Raw genomic sequence first — 5129 nt, 5'->3', positions numbered from 1 at the left:
ATTTCAACACCTCCAAATTTATCACTGAAAACTACAACTAAGATGCATGTTTCAACCAAACACCTGCTCTGTAATAAATACAATGCTTACTGTCAGAATTGCTACTTGCAATTTAGTTCCATCCATCAATCCATCCATTTTCTACTGCTTGTCCCTTTCGGGGTTGCTGGGGGTGCTGGAGTCTATCTCAGCTGCACCTCATCGCCGGGCAGTTTAGTTATGTTTTGGTTTTCCTGTGTTTAGAATCACTTCCTGTCCTGGTGCTCTTATTTTGTCAGTGTTTCCTGTTTGGTCTCTGTGTTTTGAAGCACCTTTACTTTCTGTTCCATGTCCTGTCAGCACACCTGTGCCGCCTTTAATTAGTTGGATTTAGTTCCACCTGGGTCCCTCCTTCAGTGCTGGCCGGGTCATTCTACTTTTGCGACTGATGCTTCCTGTGCTGTTTTTTGTTTGTTTGTTCCATGCTTCTTTGTGAGTATTTCATTAGTTTTACTTGCATTTCGCGACACTTGCGGTATTAACAACAAAAATCCCACTGTAAACCAGGGATTACAAACTATGGTTTGAGGGTGAAGTGCAGCACATCGGCGTCTTAAATTTGGCCCGCAGGATTCTAATACACAATTTGTTTAGGCGCAGTGTTTACTTGTACAAATAGTAATCTGAGATCTGCCATTTCTCTTAATCTGCAGGTTAACATCCATCCATTTTCTACCGCTTATTCCCTTTGGGGTCGCGGGGAGCGCTGGTGCCTGTCTCAGCTACAATCGGGCGGAAGACGGTGTTCACCCTGGACACCTCAACGCAGGGCTGCGGGTTAACAAAAGTAAATAAAGTCAGCGGCCATTAAATGTACATCAACAACAACCCTTTGCACAGGGATTCCAGAATACAAACAAACTTCCCTAGTCATGGTGCAGGGGAAAAAAATATCAACAAGCACAAAAACTTAAGAAACACGGTCACACATTACACATCGTGCTCATTAAAGTTTGTGGATGAAAAAAAACAAAGTTCCAATCAGCATTGAAAAAAAACTTAAATAAAAAACACCCATTAAAATCCATTACTAGAGATGCAAAACACTCTCCACACATACCAATGTTTGTGCATTATACCTGCTTGAAATTTCTGATTGATTAAATAAACTTTAATGAGGTCGTGACAGAAGTAAACAAGTTAGGGGTCGAATTTTCACATTTTCTTGATATATGATTATCTCAATAATTATATATCAATTATATTATTACAATAATATATAATCATTTATATATATATATATATATATATATATATATACATATATATATATATAATGTGTGTGTGTGTGTATGTATGTATAAAGATATATATATATATATGAGTGTTTGTGTATGTATGTATAAAGATATATATATATATATGAGTGTTTGTGTATGTATGTATAAAGATATATACACATATATATGCATATATATATATATATATATATATATATATATACATATACCTATATACACGGCGTGGCGCAGTGGGAGAGTGGACGTGCGCAACCCGAGGGTCACTGGTTCAAATCCCACCTAGAACCAACCTCGTCACGTCCGTTGTGTCCTGAGCAAGACACTTCACCCTTGCTCCTGATGGGTGCTGGTTGGCGCCTTGCATGGCAGCTCCCTCCATCAGTGTGTGAATGTGTGTGTGAATGGGTAAATGTGGAAGTAGTGTCAAAGCGCTTTGAGTACTTTGAAGGTAGAAAAGCGCTATACAAGTACAACCCATTTATGTATATATATACACACACATATATATACCCATATATACATATATATGTATAGATAGATATATGTGGATATATATAGATATATATCCATATGTATGTGTATATATATATATATATATATATATATATATATATATATATATATAAATGCATATGTGTAGATATGTGTGTGTATATATATGTGTGTGTGTGTGTTTGTATACATATATGTGTGTGCATATAGATGTGTTTGTGTGTGTATATATATATATATATATATATATATGTGTGTGTGTAGGTGTGGGGAAAAATCACAAGACTACTTCATCTCTACAGGTCTGTTTCATGAAGAAACCTGATTGCCCTCTCAACGGAAGGTGCCTACAGACATCAGTCGTTTACCAAGCAAAGGTAATACGCAAGGACATCAACACATCCGACACGTACGTAGGATTAACCGAAGGAGCGTTCAAAACAAGATGGAATAATCACAACGCCTCCTTTAGAAACCAGACTTTGCAGAATTCTACAGAACTCAGCAAACACATTTGGAACCTCAAAGACAATAATGTTGAATATTCAATAACATGGCAAATTCTTGCATCCAGCACACCTTACAACAGTGGTAATAAAAGATGCAACCTATGCTTAAAAGAGAAACTGTTTATTATATATCATCCAGATCTATCATCCCTCAACAAGCGCAGTGAAATCATTTCAACATGCCGCCATAGACGGAAACACCTCCTAGGTAACACATGAGCCAATCACCACACCTTACGCCTGCTTGTACCCACCCACTCTGTGCTCTATATAAACCATTGTATGTGAATGCTTACATTAAAATCTCCTGATGATTGAGGGAACCCCTCATGAAACAGATCTGTAGAGATGAAGTAGTCTTGTGATCAGCATTAGTACACATAAACGGAGTGGTGGTGACGATATTAAGGGTGGTATCACTACCTGATATTAGGGTGATTAGATCGATATTTTTATCTACTCAATATTTTTTTGAGGGCCAAAACCAAAATATTTAAAATAAATAAATAAACAGTTTAATAATTGAAGGGTGATTCACCGTGAGCAAAAACAATTAACTGTAAAATTAACAGACTTATCATCAACATACCGTAATGTTCTATTTATCAACATTTTATTTTTTATTGCGAATTCCTGGCAACCACACCTGCCAGTATTTTACTGTAAAATCTATACATTTTTTTAAATAAACAGTTTAATAATTGAAGGGTGATTCACTGTAAGCAAAAACAATTAACTGTAAAATTAACAGACTTATCAACATACCGTAATGTTCTATTTATCAACATTTTATTTTTTATTGCGAATTCCTGGCAACCACACTTGCCAGTATTTTACTGTAAATTCTAAAAAAAAAATTAATAAGCAGGTTAACAATGGTTTTTTTGTAATAGTAATTTACCATAAGCAAAAACAATTAACTGTAAAATGAACAGACTTATCATCAACATACCGTAATGTTCTATTTATCAACATTTTATTTTTTATTGCGAATTCCTGGCAACCACACTTGCCAGTATTTTACTGTGAATTCTACATTTTTTTTGATAAGCAGGTCAACAATGGTTTTTTTTGTAATAGTAATTTACCGTAAGCAAAAACAATTAACAGTAAAATGAACGGACTTATCATCAACGTACCGTAATGTTCTATTTATCAAAATAAATGGAAACCGTAGCTACCGGTATTTTACTGGAAATTCAACAGTTTTTTAATAAACAGGTTAACAAAGCATTTTTTTTTTTTTTATATTAATTTACCGTTAGCAAAAACAATTAACTGTAAAATTATCGGACTTATCAACATATCATTTATATTGATCAAAATGTAATTATTTATGGTGAGTTCCTGGCAACCACAGCTGCCAGTAATTTACCGTAAATTCTATAGTTTTTTTTTTCCGAAAAACAGGTTAACAATTTTTTTTTTAATAGTAATTTCCCGTAAGCAAAAACAATTAACTGCAAAATTAATGGACTACTCAACATACCATAATGTTCTATTAACATTTTATTTTTATGGTGAATTCCTGGAAATTGTAGCTGCCAGTATTTTACTGTAAATTCAATAGTTTTTTTTAATAAACAGGTTAACAAATTATCTTTTTTTCACAGCAATTAACCGGAAGCAAAAACAATTAACTGTAAAATTAACGGACTTATCAACAACAAACCGTCATGTTCTATTCATCAACATTTTATTTTTTATTGCGAATTCCTGGCAACCGCAGCTGCCAGTATTTTACCGTAAATTCTACAGGTTTTTTTTTTTATCAACAAGTTAACATTTTTTTTAATAGTAATTTACCGTAAACAAAAACAATTGACTGTAAAATTAACAGACTTATCAACATACCATAATGTTCTATTTATCAAGATTTTATTTTTATTGCGAATTCCTGGCAACCACAGCTGCCAGTATTTTACCGTAAATTCTATAGTTGTTTTTTTAATGATAAACAGGTTAACAATTTTATTAAAAAAATTTAAAAGTAATTTACTGTGAGCAAAAACAATTAACCGTAAAATTAACAGACTTAACATCAACATATTGTAATGTTCTATCCATCAAAATTTTATTTTTTATGGTGAATTCCTGGCAATCACAGCTGCCAGAATGTTACCTTTAATTCGATAGTTTTTTTTTTTGAATAGACAGGTTAACAATTAATATATTTTTTGAAATAGTAATTCACCCTAAGCAAAAACTGTAAAATTTACCAACTTATCATCAACATACCATAATGTTCTATTTATCAAAAGTGATTTTTTTTATGGGAAATTCCTGTAAATCACAGCTGCCAGTATTTTACTGTAAATTCAATAGTTAAAAAACAAAACAAAAAAACAGGTTATCAATTTATCTTTTTTTTTCATTTTAGTTTACCATAAGCAAAAACAATTAACTGTAAAATTGACGGACTTATCATCAACATACTGTAATGTTCTATTTATCAAAATTGTATTTTTTATTGCAAATTCCTGGCAACCACAGCTGCCAGTAATTTATTGTAATCATGCAGATGTTTTTTTGTCCATTCACATGATTATTTTACCAATCCAACGTAAGCACTCCTGGCCCTTGATTCCTTTTCACCAATCAAACGGGGCCTGGCAGTCACATGACCTCACTCATTACTACTTGAAAAAGAACATTTATATCACGCGCTGTCATCTGTAACAGCAGAAATGTTCACATTTCCAACTAGAGAAAAACACATAGCGGTGAGTTAGCGACATTTTTGATGTTTTGGCTGCGCATGTGCTAACATTAACCCTGTTTTAACATCATTAGCAACTGTAAATGTGTATTTTCTGTTGTACATATTCACTCAAAAGGATAATTTTGG

General features: G+C 33.2%; 1 long non-coding RNA gene across 1 annotated transcript in view; it reads left to right on the top strand.

Moving 5' to 3' along the window:
* The first annotated feature begins 390 nt into the window (after window positions 1-390).
* LOC133543798 (uncharacterized) overlaps window positions 391-5129 on the top strand; it is a 107798-nt gene continuing 103059 nt past the window's right edge. The window contains exons 1-3 of the long non-coding RNA XR_009804526.1: window positions 391-471; window positions 693-826; window positions 2075-2149. This is a non-coding gene — a long non-coding RNA (uncharacterized LOC133543798). The remainder of the gene's footprint in view (window positions 472-692; window positions 827-2074; window positions 2150-5129) is intronic.

The sequence above is a fragment of the Nerophis ophidion genome, linkage group LG26 (assembly GCF_033978795.1).
Source record: "Nerophis ophidion isolate RoL-2023_Sa linkage group LG26, RoL_Noph_v1.0, whole genome shotgun sequence".
Lineage (NCBI taxonomy): Eukaryota > Metazoa > Chordata > Actinopteri > Syngnathiformes > Syngnathidae > Nerophis > Nerophis ophidion.
Note: the sequence above shows the minus strand (reverse complement) of the source record. Positions and strands in the feature narration are given on the sequence as shown.